The sequence below is a fragment of the Pristiophorus japonicus genome, chromosome 12 (genome assembly GCF_044704955.1).
Source record: "Pristiophorus japonicus isolate sPriJap1 chromosome 12, sPriJap1.hap1, whole genome shotgun sequence".
Taxonomy (NCBI): domain Eukaryota; kingdom Metazoa; phylum Chordata; class Chondrichthyes; family Pristiophoridae; genus Pristiophorus; species Pristiophorus japonicus.
Genome location: NC_091988.1, coordinates 166,369,880 through 166,384,441, shown reverse-complemented (window position 1 = coordinate 166,384,441; position 14,562 = coordinate 166,369,880). Strand labels below are relative to the sequence as shown.

General features: G+C 41.2%; 1 protein-coding gene across 4 annotated transcripts in view; it reads left to right on the top strand.

Moving 5' to 3' along the window:
- Positions 1-14,562, top strand: part of LOC139277536 (extracellular sulfatase Sulf-2-like) — a 383,019-nt gene that overhangs the window by 78,889 nt on the left and 289,568 nt on the right. Inside the window, exon 3 of one of the 4 annotated variants that reach the window (XM_070896110.1) lies at positions 4,910-5,021. The exons of the other annotated variants lie outside the window; for them this stretch is intronic. The gene's annotated coding sequence lies outside the window, so the exon portion shown is untranslated. The remainder of the gene's footprint in view (positions 1-4,909; positions 5,022-14,562) is intronic. 4 annotated transcript variants of the gene reach the window in all.

Sequence of the window (14,562 nt, the reverse complement as noted above, 5' to 3'; positions counted from 1 at the left end):
CTCCTCAAAGCCTCTATGAAAATTTTCCTTCTCAAACGTACTCAAAAGCAAATAGTTTGGGGGCCCTCCTGCATATGATCTGCTACCATGGTCTGGAGCAGAGAAGTAACGTTGAGGTGTTTGAAGTGACCAGAGGAAGCGTCACCCAAGGGCCTGTCTTATAACCCATCATGTGCTTGAGTACATGTAGATGTTTGGTTGGAGGAATTTGTTGTATGAAGCCCTTTTGAGATCTCCAAGGTGTAATTTTCAACTTTGCCACCTTGGTGGTAAGCCTGTCAGAGCGGATTGCCCAACCTTTATAGAACCCAGCCAATTTTCATTCCATTGACTTCAGTGGAACAAAAATCAGGCAGGTGATTCGATCCATCAGGTTATGTGGCAAAGTTTAAAATTACTGCCCAGGTGTCCACCGTTGTAGTGATAATTTCTAGCTAGAGTTGATGACCAGCTGCAGTATGGGGTTATATTGTAAGCATTCAAATTTCTTTAAAATTGTCTGAATGCTTTATATGGGCAGCAGTCAATGTATACATAGAAACATAGAAAATAGGAACAGTAGTAGGCCATTCGGCCCTTCGGGTCTGCACTGCCTTTCAATATGATCATGGCTGATCCTCTATCTCAACACCATATTCCCGCTTTTCCCCCATACTCCTTGATGCCTTTTGTTTCTAGAAATCTATCTATCTCCCTCTTAAATATATTCAGTGACTTGGCCTCCACAACCTTCTGTGGTAGAGAATTCCACAGGTTCACCATCCTCTGAGTGAAAAAATTTCTCCTCATCTCGGTCCTAAATTTCCTACCCCGTGTCCTGAGACTGCAACCCCTTGTTCTAGACTTCCCAGTCAGGGGAAACATCCTCCCCGCATCCAGTCTATCCAACCCAGTCAGAATTTTATACGTTTCAATGAGATCCCCTCTCATTCTTCTAAACTCGAGTGAATACCGGCCTAGTCGACCCAATCTCTCCTCGTAAGACAGTCCTGCCATCCCAGAAATCAGTTTGGTGAACATTTGCTGCACACCCTCTATGGCAAGTATATCCTTTCTTGGGTAAGGAGACCAAAACTGCACACAATACTCCAGGTGCGGTCTCACCAAGGCCCTGTATAACTGTAGTAAGACATCCTTGCTCCTGTACTCAAATCCTCTTGCAATGAAGGCCAACATACCATTTGCCTTCCTAACTGCTTGCTGCACCTGCATGTTTGCTTTCAATCATCCAGGTACCTCTGTACATCGACACTTCCCAAGCCATCACCATTTAAATAATACTTTGTCTTATGTTTTTCGTACCAAAGTGGATAACTTCACGTTTATTCACATTACATTGCATCTGCCACATGTTTGCTCACTCACTGAACCTATCTAAATCGCCTTGCAGCGTCTTTGCATCCTCCGCACAACTCTCAATCCCACCTAGTTTTGTGTTGTCAGCAAACTTGGAAATATTACATTATGTTCCCTCATCCAAATCATTTATAAAAATATATCGTGAATAGCTGGGGCCCAAGCACTGGTCCCTGTGGTACCCCACTAGTCACTGCCCGCTACCCCGAAAAAGACCCGTTTATTCATTCTCACTGTTTCCTGTCAGTTAACCAATTTTCAAACCATGCCAATACATTACCACCAATCCTATGTGCTTTAATTTTGCACACTAACCTCTTATGTAGGACTTTATCAAAGGCTTTCTGAAAATCCAAATACACTACATCCACTGGTTCTCCCTTATCTATTCTATCAGCTACATCCTCAAAAAACTCGAATAGGTAAGTCAAACATGATTTTCCTTTCATAAATCCATGTTGACTTTGTTTAATCCCGTTGATATTATCTAAGTGTGCCTTTATCACATCCTTTATAATAGACGCCAGCAATTTCTCTATTACTGATGTCTGTAGTCCCCATTTTCTCTCTCCCTCCTTTTATAACTAGTGGGGTTACATTTACCACCCTCCAATCTGCAGGAACTGTTCCATAATCTATAGAATTTTGGAAGATGACAACCAAATGCATCTACTATTTCCATGGCTACCTCTTTTAGTACTCTAGGATGCAGATTATCAGGCCCTGGGGATTTATCTGCCTTCAGTCCCATTAGTTTCTCCAGCACTATTTTCTTATTATAAATCATTTCCTTTAATTCCTCTTGCTCACTAGACCCTTGGTACCCTAGCATTTCTGGGACATTATTTGTGTCCTCTTCTGTGAAGACAGAACTGAATAATAGGGTGTAACATGCATATTTTGCTCATCTACTTTGTATAAGTTACTGGTGGCTAGCCTTACCTTGGTTGATTTCCCCGCATATAATAAATTATAAATTTGATACCAATCTTTCTTGCAGAGTATATTGATAAATGTTACCACTTCCCTCCAGAGTCACCGTAGCATTCCTCTACTGGGAGAGTGCCCCAGGGTATTAAATAGGGTAATATTCCTTATCCGACAACAGTATCTGTATCTGTGTGTTACCACTGTTTATTATAACTACAGACAATAATTAAAAATTTCTGTAGAATGTTTGCAAAATTTTTTTTATCTTTTTTGATGGCTTCTGTTGCTCCAAAGCTGCAAGTTTCCTGTGAATATGCCATAAACATAAAAAAAAAGAATCAGACCCATCAAGGCTTCACCATCCAAACAGCAGGAAAACTTTGCACACCATTGTCCCACTCCCAAACTATGAATTCTCCTGGGAAAGACAAAAAAAACTGAGGAAATAAAAATTTATGGCTAATTCAGGAAAAACTCTGGAGAATGCATCTTCAACTCCCGAAGGCAATTGAGTAAGGCAAAGTTTCCCCAGTAGCTTGCCACTAATATATAAGTAGAACAGGCCAAGGGGGATTCATCAATGTGCTACTCAAGTGGGTGAGAAGCCCACACTGCAATGTTCCATGACCATTGTGGAAAATCTACTTCTTAACTTCTAAATTAAGTTCACAAAATATCTTTGTATAACAATTCAGCAATAAAAAAGTTTTAATATTTGAAATCAGGATCAGCATTAAGTATTTGCAAATTAATAGTTTAGGTTCAGGCAGAAACACCCTCTATTTTGTCTCATTTATAGCTCTTAATCACAGTCTTGGAAGAACACTCTCTTGCAGGGTGACACCCCCATATTCCACCCTACTATTGTTGTGATTGATGCCAAATTGTGAGGTTTTGTGCTGTGAACCTTCACCAATTAGGCACTGGTTTGAGGCTGACCAAATACGTTCTCTGTAGGACCCTCAGCATCACCAGAGAGAAAGTGTAATCTCATCAATGTGAGCTGGGGTCAAATACATCAGTGGAGTCCACCTCTCTCATCTTACTGTGTTGTGAATGAGAGGGGAAGAGCTGGAACTTAAATTCCAACCATTCCAATGTAAAACAGTTTTGACACAGATTTTCATTTAAATATTCTCTGCTTGTTTTTTTTGTAAAAAGTACATCTGGACATAGTTTGATATTTCAGAATGTGATCTCACTGATGTTTACTTAATGTTTTGAATGGACTGTGCAGCTGCACTTGGGTTCAATGGCTCATTAGTTGAAACAGTACTGTGCCTTTGGGATTACGCATGGATTCACTATTGTACACCATAAACATGCTTTACAGTGGAGATGTTACTTTTTCCCCCCTTTATAACTGGAATAAAATGTGGCTTCATTGATTCCTGGAATATGTGGTTCACAATTTTTCCAATGAATATTGTTGAATTTTTTTCACCATTCATATTTTCCAACAATATTTTGAACAGAGCACACCCACTGGAATCTTTAGCACAGCATGTAATCTGTGATTGATAGAGATTTAATGATCTACTAACCAAATACCAATATAATACTGATATTTTTGCTCATTTGTAGATTTCCTTTACTTTTTGAGAGACTATTTCGACACAACCTTTTCATTTTGACAACACTCAGTTTTGTTAAGAATTTATTGAGTTACCACTGTTTATGGCATTAGTAATACTTGCAATACTTTGAGTTATTGATTTTACACTATTGTTTTAATGCACACAATCCATGTTGATAGAAGAGTGGTAAATCCACTAGGTTTTTGGTGGTGATCGCTATCAAGTAACATCTACTGCTTGTAACATCTGTGAAGGCAGTGTTTGACTTGGTTATGAATTCCCCTGTGGTAAAGTAGCCTATTGACACTCAATGCTGAGGTTTACACATGAGCAATAATCTTTTGGGTGCGGTCTTGGAAGGTAATAGGAGCCCATGGAACTGTACTCCAACAAATTACATAGAAATACATATAAATTACAATGCAAGAACAGGCCATTCACCCCAGAGTTCTCGGAGGGTTGTAGAACCGCAGGAAGTTACAGACCATGCGAGGGGTGAGGCCATGGAGGAATTTGAACACTACGAGAATTTTTAAATGGAGGTGTTCGGGAACCGGAAGCCAATGTAGGTTCGTGAGCATAGGGATGATGAGTCAATGGGATTTGGTGCGAGTTTGGACACGGGCAGCAGATTTGGATGTGTTTAAGTTTACAGAGGGTGGAAAATTGGAAGCCGTCCTGGGGAGCATGTGAATAGTTGAGTCTGCAGGTAACAAAAGGGTAGATGAGGGTTTCAGCCATAGTATCAAAACTGAGATTGACAGTTTTTTGTTAGACAAGGGTTATGTAACCAAGACTGGTAGATGCAATTAGGATACAGATCAACCATGATCTAATTGAATGGCGGAAATGGAATGAGGGGCTCAATGGCCTGCTCCTGTTCCTATGAATCATGAACAAGATGATATTTTTCCAATCTGTTTCTTTTTCTGATCCTAAGTAGCTTCTATATATTGGGGCTTATGCATCATAGTAGAACCTCTTCATAAATATTTGTGAGTTGTCATGTATTTATGGTGATTCTGGAACTGTTTTAAATATTTTAGGAAAGATCGTTGCAGATAACAAACGACTAAATTCCAATGGAGACAGGTTTCTGGCAGCAGTCCAAGAAAAAGAACCAACGACAACCCAGGGAGAAATAGGGTAACCTTACCTGTGAGTGAAAAGTTAGCACATTAACATGAGTGAAAGCTTTATTTTCAAGACAACACAGATACAGATACCAGGGCTATAATCTTTTAATAGTTTTGTGCCTGAGTGGGTTTATTAAAGATACGTTTAAAACAAAATACTGAAGTGTTGTCACTGAAATCTGATTTTTAAAATCACAGTAATACACCTTTGGCAGCTACCAACATGAGATAATCCTGTCAGTTACCTTGTTTGTACATGCACACCAAATTTTCACTGCAGGGGGGGGGTTTGGGAAATAAATTGCAAACGGAATATTTTCGATAAATTAGGTACAAGGCGCTGCAAAGCACTTTGGGACATCCCAAGGTCATGAAAAGTGCTATATAAAAGCAAGTTATTTCTTTACAAAGCTGGGATTGAACACAGCAGGCAATAAGGAAAGTAAGATTAACAGTGCCAAGCAGCAAAGTATAGAATTAGCTATGACCTGAAAATGACCACAATTACAGCAAGGAGACTGTAATCATGGATTACTGTGACTAATTTAGTCTAGATCATTTTGAGTTTAATTCTATGGAAATCTGATTTGCATTTAAACCTCCTGCCTTCTTAATGATCAAAGTCTCCAGTATTTCAAAGTCTGGATAAGAGCATAACTATGCATGTGTGTTTCCATTTTATGGGTGAGTTTCATGATTACAGTTCTACCGGTATATACTTTATGTTCTTCTATGACTGAGCACTTTTTGAGAAGATTGAAAAAAATATGCTGCATCTGAATAAGTTAGGCTGACCTTGTTCAGTGGACATTCAATTTATTTTCCTTCACAGTCCAAAAAAAAAATGTAACTTGAACTTGTGCTGGTCCCTAGATGGTAGCTGAATATGGCAATATGTCCTAAAACTGGTCAGCATCGTTGCCCTTCCATTTAAGAGAAGGTTGGAACTTTGATTGGACTCATATTTCAGCTTGAAATTAAACAGTGTCCAACTAGATAATTAATCACCATTACTTAGAGCAGCCCTTTGAATAAACCCTGGGGTAACACAAATGCTGAATGTGCTCTACATTATTCTCCTTTCACAAAGAGACCAATTTCTAAAGACACTCAAATTGACTGCATGAGAAACATTTATTTGAAATACATAACACTTTTGTGCCCAGTGTCATGAATCGTTTGAAAATCTGTGGTTCCTTTACACTTTGCAAAGTTCATAGAAATCCATAAAAATTACTTTCTATTCTGGATAAATGCTTTAAAGTCCTCGTGGAATTGTCAGTTTTCTGTATTCCTGAGTAAAACTAAAATATTTAGGTTATGTAAAAATTCTGTGTGACCTCAAGATTTAGAATAATTTCTTTATGAATATAATCCTATTTATTGAATCCTACTTTAACATCCTAGCTCACATAGACTGTGTTCCTCTATAAAACACTCTTTGCCATATAGATTCCTAATTAAATACATATAACAGACCCAATGCTTGCTTCACCGTATAATGCTTCAGTTTATGGTAACAATAACTTCCATTTGCTTTGCACCCATCACATAAAATAATGTTTTGGAACAATTTATGCATGAGAGATGAGAATGCTGCACAGGAGATGGGGAAGATTAATTTGGAGCAGAATTGAAAACATAGTTTAAGACATTTAGGAGGCTTTATGATGGATTGAGAAAGGTTACAAGGCAATGTGTTTTTTAGAGAATGTTCAAGAGCAGGAACGGAGAAGCAACATGGAAAGGTGAGATGGTCCAGCAGAGCGAGTGGGAATGAGCAGAGAAGCAAAGGGTGCAGGTTGGGACATACAGCTAGAGAAGACCATTGAGATACATATTTTATTGGACAGTGGGTCGGATCTTGCCGGAAAAGTAACGGAGTCTTATTAATGTGCAAATCGGCTAGAAAGTTCAGAGGACAGAGAGATGTGCCCGAGTTGCAAATCTCCAGAACTTGTTGGTTGATTGACGCCATTCCGCTGTTTGCTTCACGCAAGCAGCATCTCGTCCTTAGCCTCCCCGTTATTTTTAAGAATTTGCTCGATTTTCACATTAATTGCCCATTAAATTCACCCCAGGAAGTTAAGTCTGGTAATTAACAGTGCAAGTACCTTTTTAACAAGGTGATCATCGTTAATGCAATGCTAATCAACCTCTCCGGCCAGAAATTGAACAATTTCCTTTCTGCTCACTCCCTTAATCCAATCTTTATTTCTCTCTATTTTACTTTCTGTAAAACCTAACAAAATTGTCCGATATTTAATTTAAACTCTGTTTAGAAATAAATAGATGAGAAAAAAATAAGCATTTCAGTCTACTGTCAGCTGTGGCTCAGTTGCAGCACTCTCCCTTCCCAGTCAGAAAGTTGTGGGTCCAGGTCCTATGACCCACTCAAAATCTCCAGTGCAATACTGAGGGAAAGCTGCACTGTCAGATGGGTCATTGCTTGGATGAGCTGTTAAACAAACAGCAGCATACTCTGTTAGTTAGAATTCTTTCTTCGCCCTTCAGCTCAAATTTTTTACCCTGCCAGTTGTGAGGGCAACGGGACCATGGTGAACGATGGAACCGACAGTCTATATCCCTAACCAATGAGATTTACCGATTGAGAAAGAAACACAGGAACAATGGAGAAGGAAATAAGGTGGATTCATGTCAAATCAGGTAAAGAAAGAGAGGGAAAGGAAGATAGGATTAATAGAGGGTTAAAAAAAAGTGACAAATTAAAATTTACTACTTATAGGAATGAGATTCCACAGTTTCAATTGTATCCTCTCTGGGTCAGGGAGTCTGCGAGGCATTGCAGGAACATATATCTCATCATTAAAAAGGTATTTGTGTTGTGAAGTACCAGCTCTAACAATCTGTGGCGAGTTAAAGTTGGCAATTAAGGTGAAAATCCAGCAATTCTGGGAACTCAGGGAAGGTTGAGGATGTGCTTCCATTTCTCGTGAAGCCAATGGTTGAGTGCCACAATTTGTCCAACAACTTGTGGCAATTCGCAATTCACAATGTATCTCTTCCTCACCATCAGTTGCTGGACGATTTACACATTCCTAACAGTGTGCTTGTTAAACTCGCTGTTATTTTGACAGCAAAATCTGGCCCATTTCCTGTGCCACAAATGGCTATGTGCCCCTATTGCCACTCTGAATAAGATCCGTCATTCTGGCATCCACTTGGTACTTCTCCTAGTCTATGAGTCTCAGCTACTTATTAACTTAATTGCCTGAGCTATTCGGGGAGCTGCACTTTTTTTTAAAAAAAACTGTTTAAAGGGCAGTATTGATGTAAAAGGTTTTCTCTAAACTGTAAAAATCAACTTGTATGTTTGCTGTGTTTCCAGTTGCAGATTTGCTGCTGTTCAGTTTTGGCTTGCAACAAAGCTGTTGTTACGTTTTTCAAAGTAGATACTCTAACCCAATGGGAAAGAAGTTCAAGAGCTCAATTTCCTCAATGAGGTGTGGTGGGCAGTTGTTTTGTTCATATTTTCAATTGAACAATTGGATCATAGAATTAGAATCTGTACAGTGTCAAGTTTCCCAACATTTTCAAAGTATAAGTGTTGTAATTTCCTGTTGCTGATGGCCAAGAACAGTAATGCCACTAGCAAGAGCTTAACTTTTCACTTTGGTTTTGATTTCTCTCCAACTTACAAGTATCAATAGTAAGGAGCTAACACTGGATTTGTTTCTCATGAATTAGAATAACCAGTGTGCACAAGGTTTACTCACACCTGGAGTATGTGGCCAATGTCTGCCTCCTCGTCAACCCCTGTATGTGGCAGCTAAAGATGGTCATTCACGATGGTGTAGCTTGGTGGGGTGAGGTTTCGTTAAACTGAGTTTTTGATCTTGATTGAGTCATAAGGGGATGCCTAAGAAGGGGTCCTGAATAGGTGCTTCCCAGAGGGAAGGATGAAAGACTCCAATCACAATCAGCCCCTGACGTTCTTACAATCAGAGCAACCAATAAAGAATTTAACGCATGCAATTGCGCGGGACCTGAAAGAGAAAAATAACCTAATCGTGGGCAGTCCATTGGAATCGAGGAAGACTTGCTTCCACTGCTGAAGTGAGTTCTTTGGTGGCTGAACAGTCCAATACGAGAGCCACAGACTCTGTCACGGGTGGGACAGATAGTTGTTGAGGGAAGGGGTGGGTGGGACTGGTTTGCCGCACGCTCTTTCCGCTGCCTGTGCTTGATTTCTGCATGCTCTCGGCATTGAGACTCGAGGTGCTCAGCGCCCTCTCGGATGTACTTCCTCCAAATGAAAGCTGCCATTTCCCTTGAATCTGATACCGTATGTGTCAAGTGTTGGGGCCCAGCACACAGTTCAGAACTGGACACGCTGCATACTCCTGATACCAGCTTTCCCAATGTGTCATTTAAATCAGTGGAGTGGGGCATTAGGCCACCCACCAAATGCACCAGTGACATTGTGAATTTCCTAGGATTAGCTTAATTGCAATATTTTGGGTTGGCTGCCAGTGGATTTTCTGCTTTTAAATGGGACTTGCCACTGGAGGGATCAAAAAATGGCATGCTGCTGCAAGATTTATGCACCTGCTACATTTTAAAGTGCCAGCAATCTTCAAGAGTCCTTGAACATGAAATGAATACTATTTTATTCAAAAGGGTAGCGAGGGCAGTCGCTGGCTGGCGTGCCACCAAATTTTCTCCTGCAGTATGTCCTTCTGCAAGAGATGAGGCACAGGAGGAATGTACTGTTCGGGAGGTGGGGGAGGAGAATAAGCTGTGCAACTGTCCAGGCACAGTAGAGGAAGCTGTGCTTTGCAGTTAACACTACCTCCAGGCTGCACTGTGACTCAATGCAAGAAGTTTAATGACCTGACCAGATCAATCAAAGTAAGAGTTCACCATACTATAGGGACAAAAGGCGCAATATGATGTCATTTAATTTGGGGAAATGCTTTTTTATCTCCACGCAATTTCAAATTTATATTTAACTTAATAGGCTCTTTATCCTAAAGACATTTTAGGCATAAACCAGGCTTTAAAACAAAAGGGTCATTTATTTATATACCAGACAAATCCGGACCTAGAGTTAAACAATATCTACGGTTTATCTATGATCTAGAAGGGTTTTAACAACAACAAAAAGGAAGTGTATCGGACTCAAAATGCATACCCGTACTAGAGAAAACGGCTTATATTATATTAACACCTGAGAATAAAGTATTATCTATTTACGAAAGGATATACTTGCTTTGGAGGCAGTTCAGAGAAGGTTCTCGAGGTTGATTCTGGGGATGAGGGGGGTTGACTTATGAGGAAAGGTTGAGTAGGTTGGGCCTCTACTCATTGGAATTCAGAAGAATGAGAGGTGATCTTATCAAAACGTATAAGATTATGAGGAGCTTGACAGGTGGATGCAGAGAGGATGTTTCCACTGATGGGGAGACTAGAACCAGAGGGCACTATCTTAGAATATGGGGCCGATCATTTAAAACCGAGATGAGGAGAAAGAACATCTCTCAGAGGATTGTAAATCTGTGGAATCCACTGCCTCAGAGAGCTGTGGAAGCTGGGACATTGAATAAATTTAAGACAGAAATAAACAGTTTCTTAAACGATAAGTGAATAAGGGGTTATTGGGAGTGGGCAGGGAAGTGGACCTGAGTCCATGATCGGATCAGCCATGATCATATTAAATGGCGGAGCAGGCTCGACGGGGCTACTCTTGCTCCTATTTCTTATGTTCTTATGTTCTTATACTTAGGATTGGCTCAGACTTTGTGGTTTGTTGAGGCCTTGTAGTTTCTCGATGGCCATAGGTAGTTTTGTTGCACATGTTCTCTTCGTAGGCCCAGAGTCATCATCATAGTCAGTCCCTCAAAATCGAGGAAGACTTGCTTCCACTCTAAAAGTGAGTTCACAGGTGACTGTACAGTCCAATACGGGAATTACAGGGGCCAAGTTTCGGCCTGAGTTGCTCCTGATTTTTTTTGGAGCAACTGGTTTAGAATGGAGTATCTTAAAAATTGCAATTCTCGGCATTTAGTTTGCTCCAGTTCTAGTCAGTTAGAACAGTTTCAGTTTGGAACAGATTTTTTTTTCCAAAAGGGGGCGTGTCTGGCCACTTACGCCCGTTTTTAAAGTTTAGGCAGTGAAAACATACTCCAAACTAATTTAGAATGGAGTAAGTGTAGATTTTTGTACGCTCAGAAAAACCTTGTCTACACTTAGAAAATCAGGCGTAGGTTACAAATCAGGCATCGGGAATGGGGGAGGGGTTTAAAGGGAAGTTTACAAACATTAAACACTTCAGTTTTACAAATAGAGTCATCATCAATAATAAATGATAAATACATCAATAAATCAACCAATAAATCAATCCCCAAAAAAATTAATAAAAAATTAAAAAAATTAAAAAATCAATAAATAAAACATTTTCTACTTACCGACTGCAGCACCGGGAGTCCTCCAACAGCGTGCTGGGACAGCTCCCCCAGTGTGTCTCTGTCAGTGTCTCTATCTCTCTGTCTGTGTGTGTGTGTGTGTCTCTCACTCTCTGTCAGTGTCTGTGTTTCTGACAGCGAGAGAAGGGGGGTGGGGAGGGAGGTAGAGGGTGGGGGAGGGGAGGAGGAGAGTGGGGGAGCAGAGAGGGGGAGGAGAGAGATAGAGAGAGAGAGAGAGGAGAGGGGTGGGAGGAGAGGAGAGGAGAGGGGAGGGGAGAAGGCTGAACGGCCGGACCCAAGACTTCGGGCTGGATTTACAGGTAGGTGGCGTCGGGTCTTGGGTCCGGGGGGGGGGGAAAAGAGTCGCTGAGGTCGGGGAGGGGAGGGGGGAGCGGAGCGAAGATCGGGTCGGGCGGGGGGGAAGAGTGGTGGTCGGGTCCGGGGAGCGGGAGTCAAGTCGGGTCGGGTGGGAGGTGAGCCTTAAGCACGCAGCCCCAGTGAGGCCATTCGGCCAGGGCTAGGGGCTGCGTGCTTCGGGCCCCTCCCACTGTAGCGCGCATGTGCAGAGGTCCCGGCACTGTTTTTAGCGCAGGGACCTGGCTCCGCCCCCCACAGCTCGTGCTGCGTCGCGCCCAGCTCCAGAGAGCCTGCAGGTAGCCGGAGAATAGGTGAGTTTTATAGGCGCACTTTGTGGCGCGAAAAACGGACGTCCAGGTTGCAATTCCTCCACATGGTCATTTTTATATGCCCTTGATTGGGGCCACACCTTTGGGACGATTGCTATCCAACATATCGGCTTCTTCATATATAGCTCAGGAATTGATTATGAAAGGCGCTATATAAATGCAAGTCTTTTTTTCTTTTTCTTTCTATATTCTGGAGTGGAGATAGGATTGGGTGAGTGCCATATGCTTCCTGTGGTATCTGAACAGTCTGGCCTCCCTTTTGTTCATGTTCCTCTATTCTTCGAAAAAGCACATTTCGAGAGGTGTTCCCAAAATGAATCCCTTAATGTCTCTATAGTATGGATAAGGGTAAAAACTGAAAGCCCCACAGCACAATGAAGTAAGATGGGAGTTGAAGCATAGTCAGTAGCAAAATAACAATAAAAGTAAAAAATAGTAGAAAATGGAGAATTTACAGATCTTCTACACTGATGTGACACTTCAAAGTCACTGTGCCTTTTACAGTGCCCATCAGCACTGGGTGCTTCTTTTATAATGGCCGTAATTATGATACCTGTAAATTGAATAATAACAATGGAAAATGTGACATTCCATCACCATATCAATTTGGACAATTATATTTGGGCAGTTGCTACATCAGTTCTGACAGAAAATTGATCGGACTATAAAATGGGCGGCAATCTGGCGCTAATGGTGCCTGCCCAATTTCCCACCCCTACCTGCCCCATTGATGCCATTAAAGCATTAATAACCAGGAGTAAATTCCTGTCTCCATGGCTGATGCTGCTCACTATATAATTATGCTCATAGCGTCCCCTTTTCCATACTGAGTAATGATTGGATACAATATCCTTACCAGTGATATACTTTGGCTTCCCTACAGTGCTCTGCATAGTTGCTGAAAGCTTTTTTATTACCATAAAATAATCTTTCTAGCACTCATTCTTATCTAGATTACACCCTTAACCATAAAATGGATTCATTTGAGCTATTGAGGAATGCTCAGTACTCTCATAAATCCTGTACTGTGCAATTAAAAGTAAATTACATGAGTGGTTGCTCAAAAACCCGTCAGCGTGCTTTATTCTGAGACCAGTAAAATTTTTCCGAAACAGAGCGCATCCACTGAACTAAAGGGAAAATCTCCAGGCGATACAATGAATTTTATAGGAGTGAAGCCTATCTGTTGTCATTTTCTTTCAATATCTGCCCTTGACCTAGTCTCAAAATGGAATATGAATAAACATTTTTTGCTCAAAACATGAAATATGCATTAAACTAGATCATCTGATTTTGGAGAATAACATGATTATAGAAGTGGAACTGAATCCATGATCAGATCAGCCATGATCTTATTAAATGGCAGAGCAGGCTCGCAGGGTCAAATGGCCGCCTGCTCCTATTTCTGTGTTCTTGTGACATGAATGGAAACCATGTTCTGGAAAATCGTCAAGTTATGGTTATTTGTTTGATCAATAAAACAATGAAACTTCAGTCTACTGAGATGCAAAGGCTGCTGATTATTTATTCACCTATGAAGTTTCTGATGCCTCAGTGAACATTATTCATAAGGGATTTGTTTCGGAATGCAGTACCTTTTTATTGTTTTCGATTGAGCACTAAGACATGAGCTGGCATGTTAACGCTTGGCGAATGAAGTCATGAGTGGGCTGTGGTTAGCCATTCGAGGGCAGATATTTGTCTTCTCTCACTGAAGCTCATTACTTAGCATATTTATCAAATGCTTTCCAATGAAACAATGTCAGTTAACTGGAATTCCAGAAATTGCGGTCGGAGGCTTCCCGCGGGTGGATGCCTCCAACCTGAAAAATTTCTATGAAAGTACCTGGTGGTCCTGGAGGAGCATGGTATTCCGGTGGGAAAGCCTTCTTTTTCCGCGCTGCGGAGCATGCTCCCGTCCTCCAGGTTCCCACGCACACGTGACTGCACCACCAATTAGGTAAAGTATTCCACAGCTTTCTTATTAATAGCAATGAGAACTCCATATCTACAAGTTCTCATAAGAACATAACATAAGAACATAAGAAGTAGGAGCAGGAGTAGGCCATACGGCCTCTCGAGCCTGCTCCACCATTTAACATGATCATGGCTGATCTGATCATGGACTTAGCTCCACTTCCCTGCCCGCTCCCCATAACCCCTTATTCCCTTATCGGTGAAAAAACTGTCTATCTCTGTCTTAAATTTATTCAATGACCCAACTTCTACAGCTCTCTGAGGCAGCAAATTCCACAGATTCACAACTCTCAGAGAAGAAATTCCTCCTCATCTCAGTTTTAAATGGGCGGCCCTTATTCTAAGATCATGCCCTCTAGTTCTAGTCTCCCCCATCAGCGGAAACATCCTCTCTGCATCCACCTTGTCAAGCCACCTCATATACGTTTCGATAAGATCACCTCTCATTCTTCTGAATTCCAATGAGTAGAGGCCC